The 13,922-nt window shown below is 43.4% G+C and overlaps 10 non-coding genes across 10 annotated transcripts; all 10 read right to left on the bottom strand.

The window, feature by feature from the left end:
• Positions 1-817: 817 nt before the first annotated feature.
• On the bottom strand, positions 818-891 carry trnai-aau (transfer RNA isoleucine (anticodon AAU)). The gene has a single exon. It is a non-coding gene; the product is annotated as a tRNA-Ile (tRNA).
• A 231-nt stretch (positions 892-1,122) lies between these two features.
• trnai-aau (transfer RNA isoleucine (anticodon AAU)) lies at positions 1,123-1,196 on the bottom strand. Its single transcript has one exon. It is a non-coding gene; the product is annotated as a tRNA-Ile (tRNA).
• A 2,593-nt stretch (positions 1,197-3,789) lies between these two features.
• trnai-aau (transfer RNA isoleucine (anticodon AAU)) lies at positions 3,790-3,863 on the bottom strand. Its single transcript has one exon. It is a non-coding gene; the product is annotated as a tRNA-Ile (tRNA).
• Positions 3,864-4,756: 893 nt separating this feature from the next.
• trnai-aau (transfer RNA isoleucine (anticodon AAU)) lies at positions 4,757-4,830 on the bottom strand. The gene has a single exon. It is a non-coding gene; the product is annotated as a tRNA-Ile (tRNA).
• A 226-nt stretch (positions 4,831-5,056) lies between these two features.
• On the bottom strand, positions 5,057-5,130 carry trnai-aau (transfer RNA isoleucine (anticodon AAU)). The gene has a single exon. It is a non-coding gene; the product is annotated as a tRNA-Ile (tRNA).
• A 2,418-nt stretch (positions 5,131-7,548) lies between these two features.
• On the bottom strand, positions 7,549-7,622 carry trnai-aau (transfer RNA isoleucine (anticodon AAU)). Its single transcript has one exon. It is a non-coding gene; the product is annotated as a tRNA-Ile (tRNA).
• A 1,637-nt stretch (positions 7,623-9,259) lies between these two features.
• Positions 9,260-9,333, bottom strand: trnai-aau (transfer RNA isoleucine (anticodon AAU)). The gene has a single exon. It is a non-coding gene; the product is annotated as a tRNA-Ile (tRNA).
• A 234-nt stretch (positions 9,334-9,567) lies between these two features.
• trnai-aau (transfer RNA isoleucine (anticodon AAU)) lies at positions 9,568-9,641 on the bottom strand. The gene has a single exon. It is a non-coding gene; the product is annotated as a tRNA-Ile (tRNA).
• A 2,149-nt stretch (positions 9,642-11,790) lies between these two features.
• trnai-aau (transfer RNA isoleucine (anticodon AAU)) lies at positions 11,791-11,864 on the bottom strand. The gene has a single exon. It is a non-coding gene; the product is annotated as a tRNA-Ile (tRNA).
• Positions 11,865-12,933: 1,069 nt separating this feature from the next.
• Positions 12,934-13,007, bottom strand: trnai-aau (transfer RNA isoleucine (anticodon AAU)). Its single transcript has one exon. It is a non-coding gene; the product is annotated as a tRNA-Ile (tRNA).
• Positions 13,008-13,922: the final 915 nt, after the last annotated feature.

Genomic DNA, 13,922 nt, shown 5'->3' with positions numbered 1-13,922 from the left:
ACTTGAGCAATCAAACATAAATGGCTTGTTGCTGGAGGTGGATGGAACCCCAAAAAAACCTACACAAACATGGAGAGAACCTGGAAACTTTTTGCTGTGAGGCAAAAGCTAAACCTACAGCGCCAATCTGTCGCCTGTAAGTGGTTTAATAGATAACAACTTCTGAAGAGCTACTCTGAACCAATTGTATTCACAGGCTGGGGACTACCGGTTCCTTTGTTTTGGAGAATCATGAAAATTTTACCACATTCATTCGTTGCCTTTAAGTGTTTCTCTAATTCTGTATCATGTTCCTTTGGTGGGTTTACCCTGGAGGAGTTAACAACTCCTCACAGACCCACACAGATTGACAACCCAACCACTCTCATTCCTTGTCTAAGTGCTCTTTCAATATCCCAGAGTTTTTGGTGGGGTATCTCCTGGAGGAGTTACCCCATATTGAATGACAATGGAATCTCTCTCACACTCATTCTCACCTATGGGCAATTTACAATCTCCAATCCACCTGTGTTGCATGTTTTTGGGGGTGGGAGGAAGCCGGAGAACCCGGAGAGAACCCACGCAGACACGGGGAGAACATGCAAACTCCTCACAGAAAGGCCCTCAGTTGGATTTGAACTGGAGACCTTCTTGTTGTGAGGCTACAGCGCTACCCACTGCACCACCGTGCTGCCCAGCATGGGGCAGATTGTTCACACTATTATCACTGTTCACTTCGTCATTCTTATCAGTTTAAAATTTATGTTCAGGATCACATGAACACACCTGGATCCTTCATTAGAGGCTCCCTGAAATATATGAAGCAAAGCCTGCTAGTTGGCCAGTATGGGGATTGAACCCATGACCTTGGCGTTATTAGCACCACGCTCTAACCAGCTGAGCTAACCGGCCTTCAACACTCTTGAGTAGGTGTAGTACAAAGGCTGTAGAGGTTTGTTCACAGTTCATATATAAACATGGCTTTCATTGGAAAAGACTTGTCATGTCTAGTATCCTGAAAAGTGAGACGACTTTTACTTTATCAATCCATCATGTTCACCTTCCATGTATGACCTCACTTTGGTTGAATTCTTGGTTTCATGTAGTTCTTTAAAATATGTTTGGTAAACTGAACTTTATACCTGGCCAGTATGGGGATTGAACCCATGACCTTGGCGTTATTAGCACCACACTCTAACCAGCTGAGCTAACCGGCCTTCAGCAAACCAGAATGGGTGCTGAGGAAAAGTTGTAGCGGTTTGTACAAGACCCAAACGTGAAATATGAGTTTCATTGGAATGAACTTGATTTTCATGTCTAATATTCCTAAAAGTGAGACGACTTTTACTTTATCAAACCATCATGTTCACCTTCCATCTATGACCTCACTTTATTTGAAATCTTGGTTTCATAGAAGTCTACAGGATCTTACTTAAGATCTTACATAGTGAGAAGATTGTTCAACAGGATCTTAGATAGTGAGAAGATTCCTGAGGAATGGAGGAGAAGTGTGCTGGTGCCCATTTTTAAGAACAAGGGAGATGTGCAGAGTTGTGGCAACTACAGAGGAATAAAGCTGATGAGCCATACAATGAAGTTATGGGAAAGAGTAGCTGAAGCTAGACTAAGGGCAGAAGTGAACACTTGTGAGCAGCAGTATGGTTTCATGCCAAAAAAGAGTACTACAGATGCAGTATTTGCGTTGAGGATGTTGATAGAGAAGTACAGAGAAGGCCAGAGGGAGCTGCATTGTGTTTTTGTAGATCTGGAGAAAGCTGATGACAGGGTGCCCAGAGAGGAACTGTGGTATTGTATGAGGAAGTCTGGAGTGGCAGAGAAGTATGTTAGAGCGGTGCAGGACATGTATGAGGCCTTCAGTAAACTTCAATAGATGTGGTGGAAAAGCTGCAGAGGTTTGTTCACAGCCCATATGAGTTTAATCACAAAAGACTTTATTTTCATGACTAATATTCTTAAAAGTGAGACAACTTTGACTTTCTCAATCCATCAAGTTCACCTTCCATGTATGACCTCATTGCTTGAATCCTAGATTTTTTATAAGTACAAAAAATATCTTTCTTAAACTTAACTTTTATATTTGGTCAGTGTGGGGATTGAACCCATGACGTTGGGGTTATTAGCACCCCAATCTAACCGCCTGAGGTAACCAGCCTTACTCTGGACTTGCATTTTAAGACATTTTAAATACAATTTCCAGTGTTACCATTCATCCATCTGAGTTCAAAGCAAGGAGTTGAAAATATTTCTCTACAAATATTCAATAAGAACCGAGGCCGTCAGAGACTGCAACATCCCGCTACTTACCCTGCCCTACTTTCAGGGTAGGTCAGGGTACCCTGAAAGTAGTACCTGACGTGTGCATAGCTTTGACCTTTCAGAGTAGGTCAAAACTATGCACTAGCTTTGACCATAGATCAAAGGTAGTGCATAGGTAGATCAAAGCACTAGCTTTGATCTACGGTCTTACTCACAATGGCCTTGTCCCTCATCTTTATAACCTATCTGGTTCCTGAGTGTACAAAAGTTTATATTTGTCCATGACCTCATTTTCTCAAGGTCATCATCTCATTCCCATCCCCTCTGCCGCCCGACTAATGTACTTTTTGTTTCGTCTTTCTATCTGCAACGGTTGAGAAGATATTTGGTGGACTAACGGACGGACGAACTGACGAACACAGACAATCAAATACATCACCGCTTTGAATCGGGATGTAAAAATACTTTTAAAACTATGAATTTATGTATGAAATTATGAATCTACAGTATTTTCTTCCACTTCCTCCACTTTTTGTGTGTAACAGGAGTTGCTGGGGCCTATTCCAGCAGTCTATCCCACAGAACCTACGCAAACATGGGGAGAACCGGGAGCCTTCTTGCTCTTGCTCCTGCAAGTCATTTAATAGAAAATGACTTGGGAAGAGCCTCTCTGAACCAATTGTGTTCATAGGTTGGGGACTTAATTGTACTTTTGCTTTGGGGAAACGTAAAAGTTTTATCACATTCATTTGTTGCCCTTAAGTGTTTCTCTAACCTGTTTTTAATGTATTTGTTGGGTTTGCCCTGGAGGAGTTCACAACTCTTCACAGACCCACATAGATCGGCAACTCACCACTCACAATCGTTGTCTAAGAGCTTATTATTGTCAATGGGTATTGGCTGGGGTATCTCCTGTAGGAGCTACCCCATATAGAATGACAACCACACCACTCTCACACTCATTCACACCTACGGGCAATTTACAATCTCCAATCCACCTGTGTTGCATGTTTTTGGAGGTGGGAGGAAGCCGGAGAACCCGGAGAGAACCCACGCAGACACGGGGAGAACATGCAAACTCCTCACAGAAAGGCCCTCAGTCAGATTTGAACAGGAGACCTTCTTGTTGTGAGGCTACAGCGCTACCCACTGCGCCACCGTGCTGCCCAGCATGGGGCAGATTGATCACACTATTATCACCATTCACTGTGGTGACTGAGACTTTTATAATAATTGTAGTACCATGATCACTTTACTAGATGTTTTTGAAAACATCTCAAGAAAACAGTGTATTTTATATTAGTAGTGTAGCAGGAATGAGGATCAACACACTGTAGTAGTTCAGTGACTAGACGACATTTGGGTCGACTTGAAATGTGGATAAAAACAAGAATTTCTTCAAATAATAAAGTAAAAGTTAAACACTTATAGAAGTCATTTTTATCACTTTGAAGTCCATGTTTAAAACCATGTTCAGCTGTGAAGATCAATTCTAAGATGGTCTTTATAACATTTCAATGTGTGTCTTCCTCTTAGCCAGTATGGGGATTGAACCCATGACCTTGGCGTTATTAGCACCACGCTCTAACCATCTGAGCTAACTGGCCTTGTTTTGCTAATGGATTTGAAGGCATTTCAGATAACAATGGACCAGGGTTACCATTCATTCATCTGAGTCTGAACCAAATAAACAAGGGGTGGAATAGTTTTCTTGATAACGTAGCCACTGAACGAGCTATCTGACCTCTGATTAGAAGATGATGGTTCAAGTCCCTTCGAACAGAAATGTGAAATGATGACACCAGGAATAGAGCGAGACAAGATAATGACTCCATTCTGGATGTATTCAGGATTGATAACCTCCCACTTTGGGTTTAGAGAACCCCCCATAGAAACAAAAATTTGTTTTTGGAAATCTTAAAATTTTACCACATTCATTCATTGTCTTGAAGAGCACCTTCTAACTGTTTTTCACATTTTGGTGGGTTTACCCTGGAGGAGTTAACAACTCCTCACAGACCCACACAGATTGACAACCCAACCACTCTCATTCCTTGTCTAAGTGCTCTTTCAATATCCTTGTGTTTTTGGTGGGGTATCTCCTGGAGGAGTTACCCCACAGTGAATGACAACGGAATCACTCTCACACTCATTCACACCTAGGGGCAATTTACAATCTCCAATCCACCTGTGTTGCATGTTTTTGGAGGTGGGAGGAAGCCGGAGAACCCGGAGAGAACCCACGCAGACACGGGGAGAACATGCAAACTCCTCACAGAAAGGCCCTCAGTCGGATTTGAACTAGAGACCTTCTTGTTGTGAGGCTACAGCGCTACCCACTGCGCCACCGTGCTGCCCAGCATGGGGCAGATTGTTCACACTATTATCACTGTTCACTTCGTCATTCTTATCAGTTTAAAATTTATGTTCAGGATCACATGAACACACCTGGATCCTTCATTAGAGGCTCCCTGAAATATATGAAGCAAAGCCTGCTAGTTGGCCAGTATGGGGATTGAACCCATGACCTTGGCGTTATTAGCACCACGCTCTAACCAGCTGAGCTAACCGGCCTTCAACACTCTTGAGTAAGTGTAGTACAAAGGCTGTAGAGGTTTGTTCACAGTTCATATATAAACATGGCTTTCATTGGAAAAGACTTGTCATGTCTAGTGAAAAGTGAGACGACTTTTACTTTATCAATCCATCATGTTCACCTTCCATGTATGACCTCACTTTGGTTGAACTCTTGGTTTCATGTAGTTCTTTAAAATATGTTTGGTAAACTGAACTTTATACCTGGCCAGTATGGGGATTGAACCCATGACCTTGGCGTTATTAGCACCACGCTCTAACCAACTGAGCTAACCGGCCTTCAGCAAACCAGAATGGGTGCTGAGGAAAAGTTGTAGCAGTTTGTACATGACCCAAACGTGAAATATGAGTTTCATTGGAATGAACTTTATTTTCATGTCTAATATTCCTAAAAGTGAGACGACTTTTACTTTATCAAACCATCATGTTCACCTTCCATCTATGACCTCACTTTATTTGAAATCTTGGTTTCATAGAAGTCTACAGGATCTTACTTAAGATCTTACATAGTGAGAAGATTGTTCAACAGGATCTTAGATAGTGAGAAGATTCCTGAGGAATGGAGGAGAAGTGTGCTGGTGCCCATTTTTAAGAACAAGAAAGACGTGCAGAGTTGTGGCAACTACTGAGGAATAAAGCTGATGAGCCATATAATGAAGTTATGGGAAAGAGTAGCTGAAGCTAGACTAAGGGCAGAAGTGAACATTTGTGAGCAGCAGTATGGTTTCATGCCAAAACAGAGTACTACAGATGCAGTATTTGCGTTGAGGATGTTGATAGAGAAGTACAGAGAAGGCCAGAGGGAGCTGCATTGTGTTTTTGTAGATCTGGAGAAAGCTGATGACAGGGTGTCCAGAGAGGAACTGTGGTATTGTATGAGGAAGTCTGGAGTGGCAGAGAAGTATGTTAGAGCGGTGCAGGACATGTATGAGGACTGTAAGACAGTGGTGAGGTGTGCTGTAGGTGTGACAGAGGAGTTCAAGGTGGAGGTGGGACTGCATCAGGGATCAGCTCTGAGCCCCTTCTTGTTGCCATGGTGATGGACAGGCTGACAGACGAGGTTAGACAGGAATCTCCATGGACTATGATGTTTGCAGATGACATTGTGATCTGCAGTGAGAGCAGGGAACAGGTGGAGGAGAAGCTAGAGAGGTGGAGGTTTGTCCTGGAAAGGAGAGGAATGAAGGTTAGCCGCAGTAAGACAGAGTACATGTGTGTGAATGAGAGGGACCCAAGTGGAAGAGTGAGGTTACAGGGAGAAGTGATCAAGAAGGTGGAGGATTTTAAGTTCTTAGGGTCAACAGTCCAGAGCAATGGAGAGTGTGGAAAAGAGGTGAAGAAGCGTGTCCAGGCAGGATGGAACGGGTGGAGGAAAGTGTCAGGTGTGATGTGTGATAGAAGAGTTTCAGCTAAAATGAAAGGAAAGGTGTACAAAACTGTGGTGAGACCAGCGATGTTGTTTGGTCTAGAGACAGTGTCACTGAGGAAAAGACAGGAGACAGAGCTGGAGGTAGCAGAGATGAAGATGCTGAGGTTCTCTCTGGGAGTGACCAGGATGGATAGAATCAGGAATGAGTACATCAGAGGGACAGCACATGTTAGAGGTTCTGGAGATAAAGTCAGAGAGGCCAGACTGAGATGGTTTGGGCATGTCCAGAGGAGAGATAGTGAATATATTGGTAGAAGGATGCTGAGTTTTGAACTGCCAGGCAGGAGGCCTAGAGGAAGACCAAAGAGGAGGTTTATGGATGTAGTGAAAGAGGACATGAAGGTAGCTGGTGTGAGAGAAGAGGATGCAGAAGACACGGTTAGATGGAGGACACTGATTCGCTGTGGCGACCCCTGAAGGTAAGAGATAATAGAAGGAGATGAAAGAAGATAATGTCCCATCTTAGCTTCAGAGAACAAAAAAAATAACTTTTGTTTGTGGGAACCTTAAAAAAGGTTTCCACATTCATTCATTGTCTCTAAGTGGTTTTCTAACTATGTTGCTACAGTTTGGTGGTTTTACCCACAGTTTGACAACTGAGCCACTCTCAGTCCTTGTCTAAGTGCTTCTTCAATCTCATCAATACTTGGGCGGAATATATCCTGGAGGAGTCACTGATATCACTCTCACACTAATTCACACTCATTCACACCTATGGTCAATTTAGTATCTCCAATCCACCTGTGTTGCATGTTTTTGGAGGTGGGAGGAAGCCGGAGAACCCGGAGAGAACCCACGCAGACACGGGGAGAACATGCAAACTCCTCACAGAAAGGCCCTCAGTTGGATTTGAACTGGAGACCTTCTTGTTGTGAGGCTACAGCGCTACCCACTGCGCCACCGTGCTGCCCAGCATTGATCACACTATTGTCACTGTTCACTGTGGAGACTGAGACCTTGATAATAATTATAATATCATGCGGATTTTACTCATTTTTTTGAAAGCATCTCAAGAAAACAGTGTATTTAATATTCATAGAGTATAAGGACTGAGGATCAACACACTGTAGTAGTTCAGAGTCTAGAGGACATTTGCATTGACTTGAAATGTGGATAAAAACAAGAATCTCTTGAAATGATAAAGGAAAAGTTAAACAATTATAGAAGTTTTATCCTTTTAAAATGTTTGTTCAGGATCAGTCTAAACATCTTGGATCTTTCAGGTATTGCTTCAGATACTGGAAATATCTGAAGCAATGCATGTGATTTGGCCGGTATGGGGATTGAACCCACGACCTTGGCGTTATTAGCACCACGCTCTAACCAGCTGAGCTAACCGACCATATATCTGATGTGCGTTTTAACACATTTTAAATGAAATGGACCATGTGAAACCCTCAAAGCATAGAGTCAAAAATATTTCCTTGATAATTTGGTCTCATTAATAATGTGACTGACCTCTGATAAGTAGTTAATGGTTCAAGTCCCTTTAAGGCTGAATGCTCCATGGTCTTTAGAATTGTTGAGATAAAAATGTGAATAACATTTTTTGTTCACATGGAAGTCAGACACCTTGTCCATCTTGGCACTAATCCTCCAGGATGAATTTATGATCACAACAGAATAAATTTAGCACGGTTTTCATCCTGGTCAACAACAAGGCTTCATCATCTGAAAGGCAGAAGTAGAGCGGGACAGGACGATGAATTCACCTTGGCTTAAGAGAAATTTTTAAAAAACACAAAAAAGACAGCGCTCGCCACCAGGTCAGACTACTGTAGTTCTCCTTTCTGCCACAACACACCCCGAGCAGAACCGCTTTGTTCATTCGACAATCTCTCCGGTGACACCTCTGCCTCTCACTGACCATAACTCCTCCCTCCCCCTCTTCTCCCTTCACTCTTACACTTTTTTGCGGGTCACGGGGATTGCTGCAGCCTATCTCAGAAGAACATAGATGAAAGTCGAGGGGACAATCTGGGTGTGTCTCCGGTGCACCGCTGGGCCACATGAAAGACAAACGACCATTCACATACATACGCACACCCACAGGCAGTCCTGACATGACCAATACACCTGAACTGCCTCCCACAGGTCATTTAATAAATAATGACTCACAAATAGCCTCTCTGAACCAATCGTGTTTGTAGGTTGGGGACTACCGCTGCCTTTTTTTGGGGGGAATCAAAATTTTTTTACCACATTCATTCGTTGCCTTTATGTGTTTCTCTATTCAGTCATGTAGTTCATTTGGTGAGTTAACAACTCCTCCCAGACCCACAGAAGGGCAACTTAACCACTCGCTTGTTGTCTCAGTGCTTGTTCAACATCCTTTAGCATGTGGTGGGGGATCTCCTGGTGTGCTTACCCCACAATGAATGACAACGGATCCAATCTCTCACTCATTCACACTCATTCACACCTACAGGCAATTTAGTATCTCCAATCCACCTGTGTTGCATGTTTTTGGAGGTGGGAGGAAGCCGGAGAACCTGGAGAGAACCCACGCAGACACGGGGAGAACATGCAAACTCCTCACAGAAAGGCCCTCAGTCGGGTTTGAACTGGAGACCTTCTTGTTGTGAGGCTACAGCGCTACCCACTGCGCCACCGTGCTGCCCAGCATGGGGCAGATTGATCACACTATTATCACTGTTCACTGTGGAGACTGAGACTGATAATAATTAGAGTACAATGCTGATTTTACTTTTTTTTTAAAGAATCTCAAGAAAATCTCAGTGTACTGAGAATCTCAGTGTACTTTATATCCATAGTGTAGTGTGACTAGTGACGAGAGGACATTTGGGTTGTCTTGAAATGTGAAGAAAAACAAGGATCGCTTAAAAAGGTCAATGAAAATTTAAACTATTTTAGAAGCCATTCTTTTTATCGGTTTAAGATACATGTTGAGGATCACATTAACCCTCCTGAGACCTTCATTAGACCTTTCTTGAAAAGAGTGAAGTAATGCATGTGATTTGGCCAGTATGGGGATTGAACCCATGACCTTGGCGTTATTAGCACCACGCTCTAACCAGCTGAGCTAACCGGCCTTCAGTAAACCTCAATAGATGTGGTGGAAAAGCTGTAGAGGTTTGTTCACAGCCCATATATAAATATGAGTTTCACTTGAAACAAACTTTATTTTCATGACTAAGATTCTGAAAAGCGAGACGACTTTTACTTTATCAATCCATCATGTTCACCTTCCATGTATGACCTCACTTTGTTTCACTCCTTGGTTTCAAGTATAATAAGTATTTTTGTTAAACAGAAATTTCTATATTTGGCCAGTATGGGGATCGAACCCATGACCTTGGCGTTATTAGCACCACGCTCTAACCAGCTGAGCTAACCGGCCTTAGATTTAGATGGTGTTTTAAGACATTTTAAACTGAAATGGTCTAGTCCTATCATTCGTTCATCTGACTTCGTAGCTACAAAGGAGTCAAAAATATTTCTTCCACAACATTCAAAAATATTTTGAAAACTATGAATGTATATATGAGGCAATGGTTCTATTTTCTGCCGCTTCTTACACTTTTTGGGTGTCACAGGGTTTTCTGGAGCCTATCCCTGCAGCCTACAGGTGAAAAGCAGGAGTCATTCGAGGCCCGTCTCCATTGCACTGCTGAGCCACACCAAATACAAACATCTATTCACACACACACTCACAGCTACAGGCAACTTTGACTTGAGCAATCAAACATAAATTGCTTGTTGCTGGAGGTGGATGGAACCCCAAAAAAACTTACACAAACATGGAGAGAACCTGGAAACTTTTTGCTGTGAGGCAAAAGCTAAACCTACAGCGCCAATCTGTCACCTGTAAGTGGTTTAATAGATAACGACTTCTGAAGAGCTACTCTGAACCAATTGTATTCACAGGCTGGGGACTACCGGTTCCTTTGTTTTGGAGAATCATGAAAATTTTACCACATTCATTCGTTGCCTTTAAGTGTTTCTCTAATTCTGTATCACGTTCCTTTGGTGGGTTTACCCTGGAGGAGTTAACAACTCCTCACAGACCCACACAGATTGACAACCCAACCACTCTCATTCCTTGTCTAAGTGCTCTTTCAATATCCCAGAGTTTTTGGTGGGGTATCTCCTGGAGGAGTTACCCACATAGAATGACAATGGAATCTCTCTCACACTCATTCACACCTACGGGCAATTTACAATCTCCAATCCACCTGTGTTGCATGTTTTTGGGGGTGGGAGGAAGCCGGAGAACCCGGAGAAAACCCACGCAGACACGGGGAGAACATGCAAACTCCTCACAGAAAGGCCCTCAGTCGGATTTGAACTGGAGACCTTCTTGTTGTGAGGCTACAGCGCTACCCACTGCGCCACCGTGCTGCCCAACATGGGGCAGGTTGTTCACACTATTGTCACTGTTTTGGAAGCATCTCAAGCAAACAGTGTATTTGATATTCGTACTGTAGCAGGAATGAGGATCAACAACTGTAGTAGTTCAGTGACCAGAGCACATTTGGGTTGAATTGAAATGTCAAGAAAAACAAGGATTTCTTGAAATGATAACGAAAAAAGAAGCAGACTTTTCAGCCTCCTGCCATCAGGGAGGAGACTGCAGAGTCTGGGGCCAAAAGCAGCAGCCCAAGGACAGTTTCTTTTACCAGGCAGTCAGGACGCTCAACTCCCTCTCTGCTCTGCCCTCTGCCACAGCCTTGAACTCTACCCTCACCCCCCAGCACCTGAGTACCTCTCTCTCTCTCCTCCCGTCAGCTCAGGGACTGCCCTCACGTCACTTCCCCTACGGGATTAAAGAGTGTAGAGAGATGTTTACCCTCCCTTTGTGTTTCGTCTTATACTTTGTGTTGTACTGTCTATTGTACTGCCTGTGTTGTACTGCCTGTTGTATTACCTGTGTTGCACTGCCTGTGTTGTACAGCCTGTTGTACTGCCTGTGTTGTACAGCCTGTTGTACTGCCTGTGTTGTACTGCCTGTTATACTGCCTGTTGTACTGTCTGTTGTACTGCCTGTTGTACTGCCTGTGTTGTACTGCCTGTTGTACTACCTGTGTTGTACTGTCTGTTGTGCTGCCTGTGTTGTACTGCCTGTGTTGCTCTGCCTGTTGTACTACCTGTGCTGTACTACCTGTGCTGTACTGCCTGTTGTACTACCTGTGTTGTACTGCCTGTTGTACTACCTGTGTTGTACTGCCTGTTGTACTACCTGTGTTTTACTGCCTGTTGTACTGCCTGTGTTGTACTGCCTGTTGTATTACCTGTGTTGTACTGCCTGTGTTGTACTGCCTGTGTTGTACTGCCTGTGTTGTACTGCCTGTGTTGTACACCCTGTGTTGTACTGTGCTGTATGTCGTGTGTATATCTGGTACATTTGACAATAAAGCCGACTTTGAAAAGTTAAACAATTATGGAAGTCATTCTTTCTATCAGTTTAAAATTTATTTTTATGATCACAAAAAGCATCCTGGGTTTTTTCACAAAGACTCATTGAAACAGGTGAAGTAATGCATGTGATTTGGCCAGTATGGGGATTGAACCCATGACCTTGGCGTTATTAGCACCACGCTCTAACCAGCTGAGCTAACCGGCCTTGCTTATGTGGTGGCTTTGAAGGCATTTCAGATAACAATGGACCAGGGTTACCATTCATTCATCTGAGTCTGAACCAAATCAACAAAGGGTGGAATCGTTTTCTTGATAACGTAGCCACTGAACGAGCTATCTGACCTCTGATTAGAAGATGATGGTTCAAGTCCCTTTGAACAGAAATGTTACAGGATCACTCCAGGAATAGAGCAGAACACGACAATGAATCCATTTTGGTTGTATTCAGGGTTGAAAATGTCCCACCTTGGGTTTAGAATCCCCACCAAAAAAAATTTGTTTGTGGGAACCTTAAAAAGTTTACCACATTCATTCGTTGTCTGCAAGTGTTTTTCTAGCTGTGTCGTGTTAATTTGGTGGTTTTACCCACAGAGTTTGACAACTCAACCACTCTCATTCCTTGTCTAAGTGCTCTTTCAATTCCATACCTAGTATTTGGTGGGGTATCTCCTGGAGGAGTTACCCCACATTGAATGACAACGGAATCACTCTCACACCTACGGGCAATTTAGAATCTCCAATCCACCTGTGTTGCATGTTTTTGGAGGTGGGAGGAAGCCGGAGAACCCGGAGAGAACCCACACAGACACGGGGAGAACATGCAAACTCCTCACAGAAAGGCCCTCAGTCGGATTTGAACTAGAGACCTTCTTGTTGTGAGGCTACAGCGCTACCCACTGCGCCACCGTGCTGCCCAGCATGGGGCAGATTGTTCACACTATTATCACTGTTCACTGTGGAGACTGAGACCTTGATAATAATTAGAGTACAATGCTGATTTTACTTTTTTTGAAAGAATCTCAAGAAAATCTCAGTGTACTGAGAATCTCAGTGTACTTTATATCCATAGTGTAGTGTGACTAGTGACTAGAGGACATTTGGGTGGACTTGAAATGTGAAGAAAAACAAGGATCGCTTAAAATGATCAATGAAAAGTTAAACTATTTTAGAAGCCATTCTTTTTATCAGTTTAAAAAACATGTTGAGGATCACATTAACCCTCCTGAGACCTTCATTAGACCTTTCTTGAAAAGAGTGAAGTAATGCATGTGATTTGGCCAGTATGGGGATAGAACCCATGACCTTGGCGTTATTAGCACCACGCTCTAACCAGCTGAGCTAACCGGCCTTAGATTTAGATGGTGTTTTAAGACATTTTAAACTGAAATGGTCTAGTCCTATCATTCATTCATCTGACTTCATAGCCACAAAGGAGTCAAAAATATTTCTTCCAAAAAATTCAAAAATATTTTGAAAACTATGAATGTATATGTGAGGCAATGATTCTATTTTCTGCCGCTTCTTACACTTTTTGGGTGTCACAGGGTTTTCTGGAGCCTATCCCTGCAGCCTACAGGTGAAAAGCAGGAGTCTGGGGCCAAAAGCAGCAGCCCAAGGACAGTTTCTTTTACCAGGCAGTCAGGACGCTCAACTCCCTCTCTGCTCTGCCCTCTGCCACAGCCTTGAACTCTACCCTCACCCCCCAGCACCTGAGTACCTCTCTCTCTCTCCTCCCGTCAGCTCAGGGACTGCCCTCACGTCACTTCCCCTACGGGATTAAAGAGTGTAGAGAGATGTTTACCCTCCCTTTGTGTTTCGTCTTATACTTTGTGTTGTACTGCCTGTTGAACTGCCTGTGTTATACTGTCTGTTGTACTGCCTGTGTTGTGCTGCCTGTTGTATTACCTGTGTTGTACTGCTTGTTGTACTGCCTATTTTGTGCTGCCAGTTGTACTGCCTGTGTTGCACTGCCTGTTGTACTACCTGTGTTGTACTGCCTGTTGTACTGCCTGTGTTGCACTGCCTGTTGTACTGCCTGTGTTGTACTGCCTGTTGTATTACCTGTGTTGTACTGCCTGTTGTACTGCCTGTGTTGTACTGCCTGTTGTACTACCTATGTTGTGCTGCCAGTTGTATTGCCTGTTGTACTGCCTGTGTTGTACTGCCTGTGTTTTACTGCCTGTTGTACTGCCTCTTGTATTGCCTGTGCTGTACTGCTTGTTGTATTGCTGATGTTGTGCTGACGGTTGTACTGCCTGTGTTG

The sequence above is a fragment of the Antennarius striatus genome, chromosome 13, assembly GCF_040054535.1.
Source record: "Antennarius striatus isolate MH-2024 chromosome 13, ASM4005453v1, whole genome shotgun sequence".
In the NCBI taxonomy this organism is placed as follows: Eukaryota; Metazoa; Chordata; class Actinopteri; order Lophiiformes; family Antennariidae; genus Antennarius; species Antennarius striatus.
The sequence above is the reverse complement of the archived record's forward strand: the minus strand, read 5'-3'. Positions and strand labels throughout refer to the sequence as shown.